The sequence below is a fragment of the Somniosus microcephalus genome, chromosome 2, assembly GCF_052327205.1.
Source record: "Somniosus microcephalus isolate GS21.2 chromosome 2, FLI_Smic_1.0, whole genome shotgun sequence".
In the NCBI taxonomy this organism is placed as follows: domain Eukaryota; kingdom Metazoa; phylum Chordata; class Chondrichthyes; order Squaliformes; family Somniosidae; genus Somniosus; species Somniosus microcephalus.
This window is the reverse complement of record NC_140988.1, coordinates 333,780,903-333,802,441: the sequence shown is the minus strand read 5'-3', so window position 1 is coordinate 333,802,441 and position 21,539 is coordinate 333,780,903.

The window sequence follows — 21,539 nt, the reverse complement described above, 5'->3', positions numbered from 1 at the left end:
TTTATTTTTCCTGCCAAAGTGTATAACCTCGCACTTTCCCACATTATACTCCATCTGCCAAATGTTTGCCCATTCACTTAGCCTGTCTATATCCCTTTGCAGGTTCTTTGAGTCCTCTGCAGAACTTGCTTTCCCACCCATCTTTGTATCATCCGCAAACTTGGCTACATTACACTCGGTCCCTTCATCCAAGTCATTAATGTAGATTGTAAATAGTTGAGGCCCCAGCACCGATCCACTAGTTACCGTTTGCCAACCAGAAAATGACCCATTTATCCCAACTCTCTGCTTTCTGTTAGTTAGCCAATTCTTTATCCATGCTAATATATTACCCCCAATTCCGTGAGCTTTTATCTTATGCAGTAACCTTTTATGTGGCACCTTATCGAATGCCTTCTGGAAATCCAAATACACCACATCCACTGGTTCACCTTTGTCCACCCTGCTTGTTACCTCCTCAAAGAACCCCAGCAAGTTTGTTAAACATGATTTCCCTTTCATAAAACCATGCTGACTGCTTGACTGCATTATGATTTTCCAAATACCCTGCTGCTGCTTCCTTAATGAAGGACTCCAGCATTTTCCCAACGACAGATGTTAGGCTAACTGGTCTATAGTTTCCTGCTTTCTGTCTCCCTCCTTTCTTAAATAGGGGTGTTACATTTACGGTTTTCCAATCTGCTGGGACCTCTCCAAAGTTCAGGGAGTTTTGGTATATTGCAACCAATGAATCCACTATCTCTGCAGCCACTTCTTTTAAGACCCTGGGATGCAGGCCATCTGGTCCAAGGGACTTGTCATCTTTTAGTCCCATTATTTTACCAAGTACTATTTCCTTAGTGATAGTGATTGTCTTTAGTTCCCCCCTCCCTGTGGCCCCTTGATTATCCATTTTTGGGATGTTGTTAGTGTCTTCTACCCTGAAGACAGATACAAAATATTTGTTCAGAGTCTCTGCCATTTCCCCGTTCCCCATGATTAATTCCCCAGTCTCATCCTCTAAGGGACCAACGTTTACTTTAGCTACCCTCTTCCTTTTTATATACCTGTAGAAGCTTTTACTATCTGCTTTAATGTCTCTTGCCAGTTTACTCTCATAATTCATCTTCTCTCTATTATTTTTTTAGTCATCCTTTGCTGGTTTTAAAAATTTTCCCAATCCTCTGGTCTCCCACCAATCCTGGCAACATTGTATGCCTTCGTTTTCAATTTGATACCATCCTTTACTTCCTTAGTTAGCTACGGATGGTGCTCCCTTCTCTTAAAATCTTTATTTCTCGCTGGAATATATTTTTGTTGAAGGTTATGAAATATCTCCTTAAATGTCCGCCACTGCATTTCAACTGTCTTTCCTTTTAGTTTATTTTTCCAGTCCACTTTAGCCAGTTCTGCCCTCATGCCATTGTAATTGCCTTTGTTTAAGATCAGGACACTGGTTTGAGATACAACTTTCTCACTCTCCAACTGAGTTTGAAATTCAACCATGCTATGATCAATCTTTCCTGGAGGATCCTTTACTATGAGATCATTTATTAATTCTGTCTCATTACACAGTACCAGATCCAAGATAGCCTGCTCCCTGGCTGGTTCCATTACATACTGTTCTAGGAAACCATCCCAGATGCACTCTATGAACTCCTCCTCAAGTCTGCCATGGCCAATTTGATTTGTCCAATCAATATAGAGATTAAAATCACCCATGATTATTACTGTACCTTTTTTACAGGCCTCCATTATTTGTTGATTTATACTCTATCCAACAGTATTGCTACTGTTCGGGGGCCTGTAGACTACGCCCACCAGAGACTTTTTCCCTTTATTATTTTTTATCTCCACCCAAACCGAATATACATCTTGATCTTCTGAGCCAAATCACTTCTCACCACTGCACTTATCCCATCCCTTACCAACAAAGCCACCCCACCTCCCTTTCCTTCCTGTCTATCCTTCCGAATTGTCAAATACCCTGGAATATTTAGTTCCCAGCCCTGATCACCTTGCAGCCATGTCTCTGTAATGGCGATCAGATCATACCCATTTGTATCTATTTGTGCCGTCAACTCATCTATCTTGTTATGAATGCTGCGTGCATTCAGATATAGAGCTTTTAACTTTGTCTTTTTACCATTCCTCCTTGTTTTGGCCCCATTTTCTGTTGCACTCTTATTTTTAAACATTCTGTCCCTTCCTGATAAAGTCTGGTTATTATTTCCCCCATCTCTGTCCTGCTCTATTGCTTTCTCATTGACTTTTTAAATTCTCGTTCACCTGGATCCTCCCCCGCACTATTTAGTTTAAAGCCCTCTCTACAGCCTTAGTTATTCAATTTGCCAGGACTCTAGCCCCAGCATGGTTCAAGTGAAGCCCGTCCATATGGAACAGCTCCCTTTTATCCCAGTACTGGTGCCAGTGCCCCACAAATGGAAACCCATTTCTCCCACACCAGTCTTTGAGCCACTCGTTCATTTCTCTGATCTTATTTACCCTATGCAAATTCGCTCGTGGCTCAGGTAGTAATCCAGAGATTATTACCTTTGTGTTTCTGCTTTTTAATTTAACCCCTAGCTGCTCATACTCTCTCTCCAAGCTCTGGTGGAGGGAGCAAGAGCAAATAAGGAGGTGCTCTTCCCTTCTTCAGGGAGGAAAAAGCCTCCCCAGCAGACTAAGGCTGTGTGGCTGCAAGTGGCCCAAGAGGTAAACACAATTTCTATGTGCAACAGAACCTGGCTGCAGTTCAGGAAGAGGTTTCATGACCTTCTCCGCACAGGAAAAGTGAGTATGACATTCCCATCAGCCTCAATCTGATCCCCATCGCCGCTCACCACCAGCACTCTGCCAACCTCTTCCTCCACATCCCACTTGACCTTTACATCCCTGCACCCTTACCCATGTAAGGCTCGCAAAATTCTACAGACTCCCCCAAACCAAGAAAAGAAGAGATATTGGACTGTTTAAAATAATATTGGGCCAACAGGGACTTAAAATCAAAACCCCAGGATTTTTGGCTATTTTAAAAGGCATGTCCAGGCCTGTGGAAGGCTGCGACAAAAGGAGGTGGGATGGGCCCCCGAAATACAAACAGTTTGAGTATTGGCAAAGGCCAGTTTGTCTGGGAATGTTCTGGACTGTCTCAGGCATTCTACATAAAGACAATAGGCCCACGGAAGGACAGTTCCCGCCAAAACCTACAGGGCCATCAAGTACATGAATAATACAGTACATGCCACTAATCAACAAAAGAGACCCTGGCCCCAACAGGAGAAGACAATCAAACAACAGTTTAAACCACTCAGAAAGATTTCCAAAACCACTTCACACACTTGAACTGATTTCGAAGCAATCCCGAAACTAGTTAAAAGTCAATTAAAGATAAATGGGACCAATCAAAATTAACGAGCCTGCCCAAAATCTAACAAGATTAGCAGGCTTCATTTAGTATAAAATAAAGACCTGTCTCCACAAGAAATCAGTTTGATGGGTTCGATCAGTTTTGTTTAGTCAGAGAATTGAAACAGCAGTCAGTGAATTGAAGTCAGCAGTACAGTTCATACAGAAAGAGGCACAGCTCACTCGAAAGACATCAGCCTCGGGATAATCAATCGACGGAAGGACACCAGAAGGAGAACGGAAAGGAATCGCGGCAACCAAGGGCCCCAAGAAACAAACAACCAACAATATTACCAACAACTAGGTAATATTGGGCCACCGCGACCAACAAGAAACCAACTCGGAAGAAACCGAAGATCTGCAAGTTTTTCCCACTCTACAAACTATTCCTGCATTTGGTGAGCATTTCCCTGGTCCTCTGCAATCCAACCTAGTTAGTGTAGTGGGATTGGGAGGGGTGAAGTACTTTGTCTATTGTCATTCTCCCTTGTATATTCCGAAGTGTTCCCCCTTTTAGAGTGATAAGATTATTGTGTTGTATATATTTTCTTGCCTCAAATAAAAACCAAAGTTCTTGTATCAAATTCAGTTATTTGCTGCAATTTCATTACAACCCCCAAATAAGTCCAGGTCTAGAACCAAGGGAGTGGGAGCAATTCGAACCGCTCAGGAGTCTGAGGCAAAGCTGACCACACACACCACCCCTTACACCCATTCCCTCTCTATGGTCGCAGTCACTTAACTATTCCACCATGCAGCCCTCACACTCCCTATCACTGTGATGTAATGACAACAACTTACAACACACAAGGAGGGCCCTTTGTCTCCTAAGCATCTATGCTATGCATTCTCTACACTCACTCCTTCATTCTCACTCAAACTCCACTTGTGTCCCTCATTGCAGGAAAAGAGAGCCCACAATAAGAGGGAAAGAGCGAGTTCAGGAGGAGGGCCACCCTCGGTAGCCCAGCTCACCACTTCGGAGGAGGCGGTCCTGGAGATCGCCGGAGTGGAGGATGATTCGCAAGTGGGGGACGGACAGTCGGGGGCATCACAGCAAGCTGGTGACAGAATAGTTTAGCATCTCATTGACATTGCATGAGTCACTGATAATGATTCTGATGCTCTAACAGATTGATTTATGATCATCTGCACAATTCAGTGTGCACGCAACCTTGACGTCACATCTCTAACTCCTTTACTCCCCCACAGGACCATCGAGAGCCCCCGTCCCCACTGTCCAGGAGGAACAGCCTGAGCCTCAAGACTCCTCAGAGGAAGCTGCAACCTCTGAGGGCGCAGCGTCAGAAGAATTCAGCGCACCCAGCACCAGTGCAGACACTCACACCTCGGTGGGACCTTCGTGAGATAGAGTAGTGTTGTCACCTGGTGTATCACAGATCACAAGTGAGCATCAGCAGATGGTGGAGACAGGAACAGCAGTGGAGAATCCTCGTCGGAGGGCGCAGGACTCGCCAGCTTGGCTCAGCTGCATGTCGACCCTGTGCCTCTGGGTCCATCCAGAAGGAGAGCGTTGCTGGAACTCCAGGAACAGGTGCAGGAGTCTCTGGCAGATTTTGTCTCCAGGGTCACTGCGAGTGTGGAGTGAATGGAAGAGTCCATCGCGAACATGAGCAGAGCCTTTGTGGAGGCATTGGCGCATGAACGCTTCACCACGGAAGGGATGGCAACCTCCGTGGAAAGGATGGCTACCTCCATGGTGAGGCTAGCTACCGTAGAGGAGAGGATGGCTACGGCCATAGAGGAGCATAGTCACCAGGGTATTGAAAACATGGTCATTGTTCAGAATAGACTGACATCTCTTGAGGAGTGATGGTCAGCTATTGAGCATAGAAACCAGACCTTCATGGAAGTCCTCTGGAGTAGGACTTCCAGTGCAGAAACGGGTCCTCATGGCCCCCCTGAAGTGCAGCAAGGTGCTGTCAAGCCACTTGCTAGCTCTGAAGTGGGGCTGACCCATGAGAGGGATGTTGGTGGCAGACAACAAGGAAGTGGGGGCTCCTCTCCAAGCGCTCACACAACCATGCCACTGCAAAGCCCTCGGTCAGAGCCCCACCAGAGTCCTCACCCAACTGAGATGGGCGTCTCAGCCCCTGCACAGCCGCAGGAGCAGCAAACTGTTGCCGAGCCCTCACAGGTTCGCAACCCCAGAGGACAGCCGCCAAAGGTGTCGAGACAGGAGCAGCAAGAAAGTGAGCAAGGGGCCTCCACATTTGCTGAAGCCACAGGGGAAGCACCACGTAGGAGCATGCGTAAGAGGAAGATAAAGCACAAGTAGTCACAAGGGTAGTTACTTGGGTGTTCTGTTGTATTGATTTTTGACAAGCCATCCTTATAATGTTATGATAAACAGATTTGATGGCAAACTGTTGAAGTTGTGGCCTGTGTAATTTTGCAAATGGGACTTCCACATTGAGGGCTTAGGGCGACTTGCAATTGTCAATATGGTGGTCAGAGTGATAGGATCCGCAGGTTCTTGTCCAATGTCGATGCTCTGGTAAGAAGGTGCGAGACAAAAGAATTTGATTGTGCAGGCTAAGCAAATCTGGCCAACATGAGTGCGTCCCTTGCATCCCGGGCAGCAATGTGGTCACGCGCTGACGCCTTCTGGCCTGTGCAGCTTCAGATGGGTGAGCAGCAGCTTGGCGCTTCTGGTATATGCCTCAGTTGAGGAAGCGCTCAGTCAAGGTGGGGAGAGGGGTTTCCCAGGAGGTCACACCAGAGATGTCAGGCTCCAAACTTCCACAACAATGAGTAGGCCTGCTAAAAGTTCCCCCAGACCTGAGACAACAAAGTTCTGCCACCTGCAAATGATCATTGGTGAAAATCCCTTTTTAATGGTGGAGCTGCAGGTGTTAGTAAGTAATCCACTTGTGAGGCCGCCAGGATTAACTGACGTGTTCCAGAGGAGACGTGCAGGATGGGGGAAATGTGTTAAAATCAGATAGGCCTCTCAAAATGGGATTATAGAGGCAATTAACTGGTTCTTAAGGGCCTATCCCGCGGGATGGAAACGGGGTCTGAAACCATGAATGTGGGAAAATTGCTCAGAGGCGGGATCGGACCCACCCGCCATTATTTTGCAATTTTGACCCCTCACACGCCTCCAAACCCACCTCCTCGGGCCTGGTAAAATCGAGCCCAGTGTGTCCAGGGCTATGCAGGTTTTACAGGGGGAATGAGAAGGGCCTTAGAGCATATCTCCAGCCATGAATAGTGGTGAAGAGAGACTTTAAAAGGGGAATGGGAGAAAATAAATAACTTACTGAGGAAAAATGGATAACATTTTTCATGCTGTAAAAATATATAAATACCAGTAATCTAGAAAAATAAAATAATATTTTGGATAAACAAAAATACCTGATATAATTTTTTAAATCAGTTTTAATTCAGCTGTGATTTTCCTCATACTCTTCTGTCCATCCCTTTCCTGCTTAGACTGGGACATTGACATATTTCCTCACTCAACATCCTTAAAACCAGGAACTTCAAATAGGGAGCTTTCCTATACATGGTACACATATGCCATCAGCTTGCTGTAGTCGAGGCACTATGGACAAGCAGTCGTTGTCAAGTCTCAGTTAATGAATAGCTTATTCTGCCAATGAGGAATACTGGAAGTGCAACACTTCCTGTTAACACGGTGACAGTGAAGCTTATCGGTGTTTGTGTAACCGTTGCATCTGTTAAAGCTTCTCCTGCTGTGAAGCGGCAACTGCTGTCCAATAATTCTAGATCAGTAGAGCAAATCTCAATAAAACTTTTAACAATCTGTTACTTTATGATAACAGTAACAAACATAACATGGATTTGAATGAATGCTATAACCTGAACTACTGTACCCATGGGACAAAGCGTTAATATTTACTGGGCGAGGAGCCATGGCATATAACTCTCCACAGCTGGTGTCAATGTGCAGCAGTCTTTTGTGAGAAACATCAAGGGCAAAAGTTTCACGTTTTTAAAATAAACTGAGCTTAGGGGGTTGTGATGATGCACTATTTTAAAACTCCAATGAGCATGGATTTATAAGATGCTGTATTACAGCTGCAATCCATGACCTTGTCATCACACGTGGCCTTGAAACCTCTCCAGCAGGGCACTCTCTAGTCACTTCATTATCTCCTTTATCATATGTATCCACCTGTCTGCCCCTGACTTCTCCACCATCAACTTATGCCCTGGAAAAAGCGACCATCAATACTACAAGGTAATTACAGATGAAAAAAGCCATTCGGTCCATCTTAATTAATGAATCCAGAGAGATCATATTAACCCCCATTGTAGCATCCAATTGTTTCTTAAATGATTCCAAGGTTTTTGCCTTCACTACTCTATCCGGAAGTTTAATCCACACATTGATTGCTCTGTGTTTAGAACAATTTCCTGATATCAGTACTAAAATTAACTGAACCTGTGTCCTCTGGTTCTCCTCCCACAGTTTAATTTGAAGTAATATTTCAGGTTAACGTTTTCTATACCATTAACAAATTTATTTTTCCTACATTACAACAGTGACTACACTTCAAAAAGTACTTCATTAGCTGTAAAGCACTTTGGGATGTCCAGTGGTTGTGAAAAGTACAATCGAAATGCAAGTCTTTTTTGTTATATATGCCTCTAAAAAATCCCCTGTCAGACATCTGTTACTAGAAAAAAAGCTTGTTTCTCCAGTCCTTTCTCATAACAAAGACGCTTGATTGACACAGGGGATCGGACCTGTGGCTCTTGTCTGCACTGCCTCCAGTGATGAAATATCTCTTTTGTTTCTTGATGATCAGAACTGGACACGGTGTTCAAGGCGCGATCTGACCAGAGCACTCTACAGTTTGATCATTACTTCCTCTGAGTTATACCTTGCTGTTTTGGCTATGTACTTCAAGATCAAGGCAGAGAAATTATGAAATGAAAATATCGAATAATATAAAAAGAAATAGTGAAGTATTCTATAAGCACATAAGTAACAAAAGGAGAATTAATATACGGATCGAGCCACTAAGGGCAAGAATACTGAATAGATAATTTGCCTCAGTTTTCACTGAAGAGGCTTACAAAGAGGAAATGACAACAATAGAAGTCAAGAGGGCTGTCACAACAGTTAGGATAGAAAGAAAGGAGATACTAGACAAACTAGCAAACTTAAAGAGGACAGAGGCCTGGGTCCAGATCTATTGCACCACGGATACTCAAAGAAACTAGGAGGGACTAGTATCCATAATAAAAATTCAGTAGGAAAAGGAAGAGTGCCAGAGGACTGACAAACGGCAAATCTAATTTGCTAGACCCCTCTTTTGTTTCTTTACTTGTCCCGTTACCATCTCCATCGCCTTGCACCATCATCCCTTTTGTCATTTAATTTCTCCTGCCTTCCACCCTATCACAGACTTTCACAATTCACAATTCAAATCGCTTTATTGGCATGATAAGGTACATCTTATGTTTTCCCTTTTGTTCTTTCCTCCCCTCCCCCTTCCCCTGCACTTGATTAAAACCTATTACATCTCCAACATTTTCCAGTTCTGACGAAAGGTCATTGACCTGAATCGTTAACTCTGTTTCTCTCCACAGATGCTTCCTGACCTGATGAGTATTTCCAGCATTTTCTGTTTTTATAGCAAATATAATTCCTCTCTTCAAAAAAGAAGATATAACTAATCTAGAGAATGATAGACGAATTCACTTTACGTCAGTGGTAGGAAAGATACTAGAATCTTTGCTAAAAGCTCAGATAACAAATCATCTCACGGCAGAAAATATAATAAAAAAATAAGTCATCATGGATTTCTAAGAGGAAGGTTATGTTTCCTGAAAATACAGGAAACATAGAAACATAGAAGATACGAGCAGGAGTAGGCCATTTGGCCCCTCGAGCCTGTTCTGTCATTTAATGAGATCATGGCTGATCATCCAAATTCAGTACCCTGTCCCTGCTTTCTCCCCATATCCCTTGATCCCTTTAGCCTTAAGAAATATATCTAACTCCTTCTTGAATATATTTAATGAATTGGCCTCAACTGCCTTCTGTGGTAGAGAATTCCACAGGTTCACCACTCTCTGGGTGAAGAAATTCCTCCACACCTCAGTTCTAAATGGCTTACCCCTTATCCTTAGACTGTGACCCCTGGTTCTGGACTCCCCAGAGTGGGATTAATGTCTGTTAGTTCCACCTCATCGACGAGGGAATCATTCTTGGAAGATCGAACGAATCTTCGGAGCAGCACGGGGCCGGGAGCTGCCAACCATGATGGTAGGGACGTCCCATGAGTGGAGCGACACTGGAACCCGAAGAATCGTTCGTGAGGAGTAACATTGGTGGACGTAGAAAGAAGAGACCGGATGGAATGCAACACGTCAGGGAGCATAGTTTCCCACTGCTGGTCTGGTAGGTTGCTTGACCTCAGTGCAAGACGAACAGCATTCCAAATGATAGCGTTGTATCTCTCAACCTGTCCGTTACCGATGGGATGATACGGTGTCGTTTTACTTGTGGCGATTCCCCGTTGGGAAAGATAACTTTTGAGTTCGCTTGACATGAAGGAGGGACCCCGATCAGAGTGGATGAAATTGGCCGTACCGCAAAGGGAAAAGACCTGATCGAGGCATTTGATCACTGTGGAAGTAAGTATATTGGGACAGGGGAAAGCAAAGGGAAAGCGTGAATATTCGTCCACCATAGTAAGCAAGTAAGTGTTTCGTGTTGAGGAAGGCAATGGCCCTTTAAAGTCAATGCTGAGTCGCTGCAAAGGCTGTATAGCATGTATGAGTGAGCCATCCGATGGATGGAAGAATTGCGGTTTTAATTCCACGCAAATTCTGCAAGTGGAACATGTTCTTTTCACATCTTCCGTAGAAAATGGGAGATTTTTAGATCGCACAAAGTGCAACATACGGGTAATGCCAGGATGGCATAAGTCAGTATGAAGATCTGCAAGAGTCGAAGTTGACATAGAAGAGCAGAATGCACGCGTGAGGGTATCCGGGGCCACATTCTTTTTGCCGGGCCGATAATGTATGGTGTAGCCAAAGGCGGCCAATTCCATCCTCCAGAGCTGTATTTTGTTATTCTTGATCTTAGTGCGTTTCCGGTTATCCAGCACAAAGGCCACGGAGTGCTGATCGGTTATAAGCGTGAAATGGCGACGAGTGAGAAAATGACTCCATTTACGTACTGCTTCGATGATAGCCGTAGCCTCCTTCTCGACAGGAGGATAATGGAGCTCGCTACCCTGTAAAGTTCTGGACAGAAATGCAACGGGTCAACCACCTTGATTCAAGGTAGCCGAGATCGCCACCTCCGATACATCGCAGTCGACCACGAAAGGGAGATTTTCATCGATGGAATGAAGCATGGCTTTTTCCAGTTGTCGCTTGAGGAGGTTGAAAGCTGAAATAGCCATTGCCTCCAATGGAAAGGACTTCGCGTGAAGCAGGGGCTGGATCTTGTCGGAGAAGTGGGGTATCCACTTCGCATAATAGGCGAACACGCCGAGTGCCCGACAAAGAGAGCCAAGATTTGTTGGGGGAGGGAGCTCCTGAAGCGGACGAAGTCGCTCTGGATCCGGTTTGATGACACCATTGCCCACCCAGTAGCCAACGATGTTGACTGATGGTACTGATTTCACAGATTTGGACTCATTTAAGGTTAAGTTGCGACGACGGAATGTCAAAAAATTTCTGGAGATTGGCATCATGCTCCTTCTGGTCATGACCAGCAATGGTGATATTATCCAGATATGGAAAAGTGTCTGTTAACAAAGTTCTCCTGTTTGAGTAGGCTATCCATTGCCCGTTGAAAGACGGCCACCCCATTGGTGACAAAACTGGTAAAGCCGACCATTGGCCTCAAAGGCCGTATACTTTTTGTCAGAGTCTTTTAACAGTTCTTGATGGTATGCGCTCTTTAAGTCAAAAGTTGAAAATACCTTGTAGTTGGCAAGGTTATTGACCATGTCATCGATGCGTGGTAGCGGGTAGGCATCCAGGTTGGTATACTGGTTAATAGTTTGCGAGTAATCGATGCAAAGGCGTTTCTTGTGTTGCTTCAGAGGATTTTTAACAACGACGACTTGAGCCCACCAGGGAGATGAACATGGCTCAATGATCCCATTAGCAAGAAGGCGAGAGACCTCTGCCTCGATAAAAGATAGATCATCTTGGCTGAAGTGTCGTGATTTAGTGACTATGAGCTTACATTGGGGAGAAAGATTGGCAAACAAGGAGGGCTCGTCGAGCGAAGCTGCCGAAAGTGCACAAAACGGTACTTTGGAAATAGTAAGCTCCGGCTTTGACCCTCCAAACTCGAAAGTGAGTCTTTTGTGTTGTTTCCGGAAATCCTGTCCCAGGAGCACATCACTGCATAGGTTTTTGAGCACCTCAAGCCGGGTGGAGAAATAAGTGCAGCCATTGAGAATAAGGTCGACAAGACAAAAGCCGGAAGAGTTGGTGGCCAGTGTCATCAGAGCCATTGCAATTTCCCTGTCCAAGGGGTAAATACGCAGTTTTAACTTACTGACAGCCCGCTCACTAATGAAGCTGTCAGAGCTGCGTGAGTTGATTAGTGCACTCAAAATGTGTCCATTTACCGAAACCTTCGTGGCTGCATGGGACAGACTTTGGGGAAAAACAGCTGTGATGGGAGGAGGAGCAGTTTTACCCTTGACAGCTGTAACCTTAGTAGTGGTTCTTGGGGGAGGAGCAGTTTTATAGATAGCAGCTGTAACCTTAGTAGTGGCTCTTGGGGGAGGAGCAGTTTTATAGATTGTAGCTGCAAAGCTAACGGGCTCGCGAAAAGTGGCCTTTCTTACTAACAGAGGCTCTTGACTGGCATACCTTAGAGAAGTGACCTTTCTTGCTGCAATGATTGCAGGTCGCGTTGCGAGCAGGACAAAATTTCCTATAATGGAATGCACCTCCACAGAAGAAACACTTCCTTCCAGATTGCCAAGATGCCGCTCGGGCAGGGTCATCATCAGTGAAGGCTTCTAGGGTAGGGTTGTCATCAGCTAGGTTAGAGCCATCATCAGTGAGGGCTTCCGCCCGAGGCCTATCGAAGGAGTCACTAAAAGTGATAGCAGCAGCCTGTGCATGTGATAAAAGATAGGTATCTGCATTCCTCTTTGCTAAGTCCAGAGAACATGCCTGGTCATAGGCAGCCTGTAACTCGAGGGTTTTATTCTCCAACGGATGCTGGCGTATGAAGGGAGACGCAATCCCATTAATAAAGGAATCATGAATTAACTCCTCCTGGTACTGCTCAGCTGTGACAGCTTTAAGATTACAATCCTTGCTGAGCCTGCGAAGCTTTTGAAGGAATTCATCAAGTGATTCCCCGGGTTGTTGTCGAGTTGTGGCCAGTAGATGCCGAGCAAAAATTTCGTTTGGGGCCTTAACATACAGTCGCTGTAATATTAGGATAGCGGCGTCATAGTCTACACAGTCTTTGATATAGTCAAACACATGAGGAGATACATAATTGGCAAGTATCTCTAATTTATCAGGAACATTTTCACCACACACCCTGAGGAAGTTGCTGAAGGTGCGATACCAGTGTTTCCATACCTTAGCAGTTGTAGGTGAATTCGGGTCCAGGTCAAGACGGGCGGGTCTGAGTAGTTTGTCCATGATGGATTGATTACTACGTTGGAGTTCTCTGCTACAGTTGAAGTCATAGCTGGCTGTTCCCGAAATCACTCAGAGCGTGGAGCCGATACTCAGTTGATTAAATTGACGTAAGAAAAATACTAAGCACTTGGTTTGAGTATAAAACAAGGCTTTAATCAACTGTTTCACAACCATGAGTTTCTAGTTACATCACTAGTTCCTGGTTACAAAAACGTCCTGAGCAAGCTGGGCCCACGCCTTGGACGGCGCCACCAGCTGGCCGCCCAGTGTTATCTCATGAGTCATTTCTACATGAATGGTAAGATTCATGACAATGGCCATAAAGAGTATAAACAAAATACTGGAGTTCATTTCTAGAGGAATAGAATACAAATACAGGGAAGTAATGATAAATCTATGTAGAACCTTGGTTGGACCACATTTGGCGTACTGTGTGCAGTTCTGATCTCCATACAACAAAAATGATGTTGAAGCACTGGGGAAATGTACAGAAAAGATTTACAAGAATGTTACCAGAAATTGTAATGATACAACTATCAGGAAAGAGTGAGCAACCTGGGGCTCTTTTCTCCTGAAAAGAAAAGACTAAGGCCGCAATTTTATTAATGGAGGCGGGTTGAGAGCGGGCCCGCCGCTCGGCAACTTTTGGACCCGCTCCTGGATGCCGCCGCCCAGCAGTTACGATTTTACCTTGATTGGCCTCATTACGGCCGACGTGCGGGTCCCTCCAGGCAATTCCTTGGAGCAAGTCAGATTCTGTCCTCTGATGACGCGTTGTTTCAGTAAAAATTTAAAGGGGCAAAAGCGTTAGGTTTTTTCTCTTAAAGGTGCTGACTGCTACAGGAATGGCAGCCCCAAAAACTAAGGCTGCACCCAGGTTCAATGAGGGCTCCCTCCATGCTCTTGTGGAGGAAGATAGAGGACACCAGGAGGTCCTCTTCCCTGGAAATGGAAGGAGGAGGCCTCCTCAGCAAACCAAGGCAGCTTGGCTGCAAATTGCTGAGGAGGTGAGTTCGAGGTCTGTGTGCAGACGCTCATGGGGTCAGTGTGGAAAAAGGTTGAATGATCTGCTGAGATCACCTAAAGTGTGGCCTCTGTGTTCTGGGAAATGGAAGTTCAAGAGTGAGGGCTCAGGGCGAATTCCATGTAGAATGTTGGTGGTGACACGGAACGCAAACCACCGTTTATTGGACAGATGATAGACAGGATGTACTAGAAAGGCTGGGTATGCTTAGAGTGGATAAGTCGCCTGGTCCAGCTGGCTTGCATCCCAGGTTACTAAGGGAATTGGGGGAGGAGATAGCAGAAGGGCTTGCCATAATTTTCCAATCTTCCCTAGATGAAGGGGAGGTGCCTGAGGATTGGAAAGTGGTAAATGTGACACTGGCGGATCGCCACCTAAACGGGCGCAATCCACTTTTCCGTCCGTGGACAATAAATCGGGCACCTTGCCTTTAAGAAGCATGCTGCCTTTAAGGCATGACAAAGGAGCGGGCGTCGCCCTCAGTGTGTACTCAAAAGCGCAGGTGTCGCCCTCAGTCTGTTTTCGGGTTTAGCAGAGAGAGAGGCTGAGGCAGCCATCTCTCAAGAGAATGTAATAAAAGCCATGTGTTCCTCAGATCGGTTCGGCCTCCATTCGTGTTCCGCGGCAGCCGCAACATTGGTGACCCCGACGCTCAGAACGTATTCCGAGCACTGCAATGGCGGACACGAACGCAGTTTCCGTGAAACTGCCGGAGTTTTGGGAAAACCAGCCCGAAGCCTGGTTCCTCCAAGCTGAGTCCCGATTCCGGCTGCGACACATCACCACAGATGGGACGAAGTATGACTACCTCGTTGCATCACTCGGTAGCTCCACAGTCACAAAGGTCTGGATAGCGCTGCAGAACTCACCAGAGGAGGGCAAGTATGCACATCTTAAGGCCGCGCTCCTTAAAAAATTTACGACCTCGACATACCAGCGAAACTGCCGCCTCCTCGACCTTCCAGGCCTCGGTGACGCCTCACCGTCAGACCTCCTCTCTCACATGCTCTCACTCACCGACGAGAGCCCACCCGGGTCCCTCTTCCGCACGCTGTTCATCCGCCAGCTACCTCCCAGCATCCGCCCAGCGATCGTGGCGTCCGGCCTCACGGACCTAGAAGCCCTGGCCGACGAGGCCGACAAGCTGCTGTCCGCTCACTCCAGCCGCGACGTCGCTCCGGACCTGGCAGCCACAGCCTGGGCGCGCCCCTCACCGGCCACCACGCGACCACAAGGCCCAGCCACGGGGCCCACGGGGCCTTCGCGCCCCACAAACCCGGGCTACTGTTACTACCACGCACGGTTCGGCGCCAGGGCACAACGGTGCACACCTCCCTGCTCCTTCAAGTCCGCCCCCGTACCAACCCCCGCGATGGCCGTGGGCCACGCGGGCTCCCTGCTGTACGTCACGGATGACAAAACCGGCCGCCGGTTCCTGTGTGACACTGGAGCTCAGCACAGCATCATCCCGGCCTCCGCCCTCGACATCCAAAAGGGCGAACGAGGACAGGCGCTGGCTGCCGCTAACGGCTCGGACATCCGGACGTACGGCACCCGCACAGTCACCCTCGACCTCGCTGGTCGCCGCTACCGATGGGAGTTCATCACTGCCAAGGTACTCTCCCCTCTCATCGGCGCAGACTTCCTGTGCGCCCACGGCCTACTGGTAGACATCCCTCGACACCGCCTCGTGGACATGAACACCATGTCCCCCATCCTGGGCGCCATGGCCCCCCGTCAACCCGCCGACATGGCGTCACAGTGCCACGCCCAGGCCATGGATGACTACTCGGCACTCCTGGCCGAATTCGCCGGCCCTCGCCAACCCGACCTTCTCCGCGGAGGTCGCCAAACACGGGGTGGAACACTTCATCCCCACCACAGGCCCCCCAGTGTACGCCCACGCCCGCAGGCTGGACCCGGCCAAACTGGAGATCGCGCGGACCAAGTTTGCCACTATGGAACAGCTCGGCATCATCCGCCGCTCCAACAGTCCCTGGGCCTCCCCACTCCACATCGCCCCCAAACCAGGCGGGAGTTGGCGCCCCTGCGGGGATTACCGCCGCCTCAACGATGCCACCACCCCTGATCGGTACCCCGTGCCGCACATTCTGGACTTCTCGGCTAGACTGGCCGGCCGCTCAGTCTTTTCCAAAGTCGACCTGGTGCGCGGCTACCACCAAGTCCCCGTCCACCCCGCGGACGTCCCCAAGACGGCCGTAATCACCCCCTTCAGGCTTTTCGAGTTCCTGCGGATGCCCTTCGGCCTCAAAAATGCGGCCCGGGCATTCCAACGGCTCATGGACTCGGTCCTTCGGGACCTGAAGTTCCTGTTCGTCTACCTGGACGACATCCTGGTAGCCAGTTCCTCCAAGCAGGAACACCTCGAACACCTTCGCATCCTGTTCGGGCGCCTCAGCGACCATGGGCTCACCCTTAGCCCAGCCAAGTGCCAGTTCGGCCTGGACAAGATCGACTTCCTCGGTCACCACATCACCCATGCTGGGGCCATTCCCCTGCCCACCAAGGTGCAGGCCGTCCAGCAATTTCCCCGCCCCACCACCATCAAAGGACTCCAGGAGTTCCTCGGGATGGTGAATTTCTACAATCGCTTCATCCCCAAAGCGGCGTCCCTCATGAGGCCCCTGTATGAAGCCCTCCGGGGCAGGAGCGGCAAGATGGCGGTCGAATGGACGGCAGACGTATCAGCCGCCTTCAACTCCACCAAGACCGCGCTCGCCGACGCCACCCTGCTCGCGCACCCACGGCCCAATGCCAGAGTAGCGCTCACCATGGACGCCTCCGACCACGCGGTCGGCGCCGTGTACGAGCAGTGGGTCGACGGCGCCTGGCAACCACTTGCCTTCTTCAGCCGCCAACTACGCCCCCCGGAGGTCAAGTACAGCACCTTCGACCGCGAGCTCCTCGCGCTGTACCTGGCGGTCCGCCATTTTCGGTTTTTGCTGGAGGGCCACCCCTTCACTGCGTTTGTCGACCACAAACCCCTGACATTCGCAATGGCAAAGACAACCGACCCCTGGTCCGCCAGGCAGCAGCGCCAGCTCGCGGCAGTGTCCGAGTTCACCACGGACATCCAACACGTCTCCGGCCGAGACAACATGGTAGCCGACTGCCTCTCCCGCCCCGCCATCCACGCCGCACACCTGGCAGTCGACTACGCTCAACTCACAGCAGACCAGCTCATGGACCCTGATCTGCTCTCCGCACCTACCAACCTACCAGGGCTACGCCTGGCCGACGTCGCCTGCGGCCCGACCGCAGTCACGGTCAAGTGCGACATATCCCTATCTCAACCTCGGCCCGTCGTCCCAGCATCCTGGCGCCGCTGGGTATTCGAGATTCTCCACAACCTCTCCCACCCTGGCGCCCGCGCATCCATCAAATTGGTAGCCAACCGCTTTGTCTGGCGCGGCCTTCGCAAGGATGTGCGTACTTGGGCCAACTCCTGCCTAGCCTGCCAACGGGCCAAGGTGCAGCAACACACGAAAGCACCCCTCGAGGAGTTCACCGTCCCTTCACGTAGATTCGACCACATCCACGTGGACATCGTTGGGCCCCTGCCGCCGTCGCAAGGCCACACGCACTTGCTGACGATCATCGACCGCACCACGCGCTGGCCCGAGGCAATTCCACTGACCTCTACCACCACCGCCGACATCGCCAGAGCCTTCGTCAGCACCTGGGTCGCACGGTTCGGCGTCCCCTCCGACATGACGTCGGACAGAGGTCCGCAATTTACCTCTGAACTCTGGACCGCCATCGCACGCAATCTCGGGGTGACCATTCACCGCACCACAGCATACCACCCCCAAGCCAACGGACTGTGTGAGCGGTTCCACAGATCCTTGAAGGCATCTCTTCGAGCCAGCCTCCAGGACAGCGCCTGGACCGACCGACTCCCGTGGGTCCTCCTCGGCCTGCGCTCCGCGGTTAAAGAAGACCTCCACGCATCGGCAGCAGAGCTCGTGTACGGCCAGCCGCTGCGCGTACCCGGCGAGTTCCTGCCCACCGCCACGACACCCTGGTCAGCTGACCAGCAACACCACGACTTCGCCTCACCGGCGCTACAGTTCGCCCCGGCGCCCATTGCCCGGCACGGCGAATCCACCTCACACGTCCCGCTAAGCCTGCACCAGGCATGGTTCATTTTCGTCCAGCACGATGCCCACCGCAGACCCCTTCAACCCCTGTACGACGGGCCCTACAAAGTGCTACAGGCTGGGGACAAATTTTTCGATCTACAAGTGGGCGGCAGGACTGAAAAAGTGTCGGTTGACCGACTCAAGCCAGCACACTCGGAGCCCGGTGAGCAGGTCCCAGTAGCTCGTCCACCGCCACGCGGCCGACCTGCCCTCAAGCCAGTACACCCGGCTGCTCCACGCCCGGCCGTTCCACGTCCACCGGCGTCCTACAAGAGCCGCTCCGGCCGGCCCATCAGACCGCCGCACCGCCTCGTCCACACCTCCTAAGCGGATTCTGGGGGGAGCTGTGTGGCGGATCGCCACCTAAACGGGCGCAATCCACTTTTCCGTCCGTGGACAATAAATCGGGCACCTTGCTTTTAAGAAGCATGCTGCCTTTAAGGCATGACAAAGGAGCGGGCGTCGCCCTCAGTGTGTACTCAAAAGCGCGGGTGTCGCCCTCAGTCTGTTTTCGGGTTTAGCAGAGAGAGAGGCTGGGGCAGCCATCTCTCAAGAGAATGTAATAAAAGCCATGTGTTTCTCAGATCAGTTCGGCCTCCATTCGTGTTCCGCGGCAGCCGCAACAACACCATTGTTCAAGAAAGGGTGTGAGGACAATCCTAGTAACTACAGGCCAGTCAGTTTAATATCAGTGGTGGGTAAAGTTTTAGAAACAATAATCAAGGAAAAAATTAACGGCCACTTGGAGAGGTTTAAGCTAATTAAGAAGAGCCAACACAGATTTGTAAAAGGCAGATCGTGTTTGACTAATCTAATTAAATTTTTTGATGAAGTAACAGGGAGAATTGATGAAGTGAATGCAATAGATGTTGTCTACATGGATTTTAGGAAGGCGTTTGACAAAGTACCACATAGAAGGCTGGTTAACAAAATTGAGGCTCATGGAATAGGTGGCTCAGTGGTAGCTTGGATAAGGAATTGGCTTAAGGACAGAAAACAGCGAGTTGTGGTAAATGGCTGTTTTTCAGACTGGAGGATGGTAGACAGTGGTGTTCCCCAAGGGTCAGTGCTGGGGCCACTGCTTTTTTTGATATATATAAATGACCTGGATATTGGAATACAGAGTAGAATTTCTAAATTTGCCGATGACACCAAACTTGGGGGTGAGGATGATACCAATCGACTGCAACAGGACATAGAAAGACTAGCAGAATGGGCAGACAAGTGGCAGATGGAATTTAATACAGAGAAGTGTGAGGTGATGCATTTTGGCAGAAGGAACAGGGTGAGGCAACTTACACTTAATGGCACAGTTTTAAAGAGTGTGCAGGGACAGAGGGACCTGGTAGTTAAGGTGCATAGGTCCCTGAAGGTGGCGGGACATATTGAGAGAGTGGTTAGCAAAGCATATGGGATCTTGGGCTTCATAAATAGAGGTATTGAGTACAAAAGTAGAGAAGTTATGCTGAACGTTTATAAAGCGCTGGTTAGGCCACAACTGGAGTATTGCATTCAATTCTGGTCACCACATTTTAGGAAGAATGTGAAGGCCCTCGAGAGGGTGCAGAGGAGATTTACCAGAATGGTTCCGGGGATGGGGTATCTTAGCTACAAGGACAGGTTGGAGAAGCTGGATTTGTTTTCAGTAGAGCAAAGGAGGTTGAATGGTGATTCGATAGAGGTGTACAAGATTATGACGGGTTTGGATAGGCTAGACGGGGAAAAGCTGTTCCCACTAGTTGATGGTACAAGGACTAGGGGACACAGATTTAAGGTTTTGGGCAAGAGATACAGGGGGATGTGAGGAAAAACCTTTTTACGCAGCGAGTGGTGACTTGCTGCCGACGGAAGTGGTGGAAACAGAGACACTCAATGTTTTCAAGGGGAGACTGGATAGGCACTTGAGGGAAATAAACTTGCAGGGCTACGGGGATAGAGCGGGGGAATAAGACTGACTGGATTGCTCTACAGAGAGCCGGCATGGACTTGATGGGCCGAATGGCCTCCTTGTGTGCCGTTATGACTATGATGCCTGGAGTTTTGAGAATGTCGGACTTATATTCATCTCCATGTGCCAATCACCTGTGGTTGAAACGTAAGCTTATGCAAATCTGGCATGGATGAGTGCATCCCTTGCCCGACGGCCAGCATGTAGTCTGCTGCTGCTGGATTGGCTACATCCGGCCTCACAAGGCGTCGCTCCCTGGCCTCCTCCTCGTCCTCTTCTTTGTCCTCTTCCTCTTCCTCCGAGGAGGATGTGTGCTGTGCCATTTGTTCATCCGGCAGCACTAAGCCGCACTGCTGTGCAATGTTGTGCAGGGCACAGCAGATCATGATGATTCTGGACACCCTGGCTGGTGCATACTGCAAGGCTCCTCCAGATCTGTCTCGGCATCGGAAGCGCATTTTGAGCAAGCCGATGGTTTGCTCGATGATGCTTCTGGTGGATATGTGACTCACATTGTACCACTCCTCAGCATTGTTTAATGGCCTCCTCATCATCGTTTAATGGCCTCCTCATCGGTGTCAAGCCACTTTTTCAGGGGATAGCCCTTGTCGCCAAGAAGCCATCCGGAAAGTTGGTTTGATGGATGGAAGAGCTGAGGCACGGTAGACTGGCACAGGATGAAGGAGTCATGGCAACTGCCAGGGCACTTTGCGCAAACATGCATAATGATCTTCCTGCGGTTACACACCAGCTGGACATCCAGGGAGTGGAATCCTTTGCGGTTGATAAATACAGCTGGGTTGTGATAGCGGCCCCTAATGGCTACATGTCTGCAGTCTGACGCCCTGCACCATTGGCAAGCCTGCCATATTGGCAAAGCCAACCGCACGTGCCTTCACACTTGGACCATCCATGGAGAAGTGGATGTAATTGTACGTCTTTGCAAAGAGGGCGTTGGTGACCTGCGTGATGCAGGTGCGTGTGGCTGCTGATGTCTGCAGCTAATCCCTGGAAGGAGTCCGAAGCAAAGAAGTTGAGTGCAGTGGTGACTTTGACAGCAACTGGTAGGGAGTGTCCACCCGTTCCTCTGGGCTCCAGGTGTTGGTGCAGCATTGCAAAAATGTCAGCGACTACGTCTCGAAAGTCTCAGCCCCCTTTGGCACTGCTGTTCAGTCACGCTGAGGAAGCTGATCCTCTGCCTGTAAACCTTGTGTTGGGGGTATCTCCTGCGGCGAGGTGCAGCCCCGCGCTGAGGCCCTCCACCCTGAGCACCATCAAGTGGGTGAGAAGGAGGTTGGCGCTCCTGGTGCTGGTGCTGCTCTTTCTCCGAATCTGACGACCAGAATGAGAGGATATAAATGGCTCCCATCCCGTT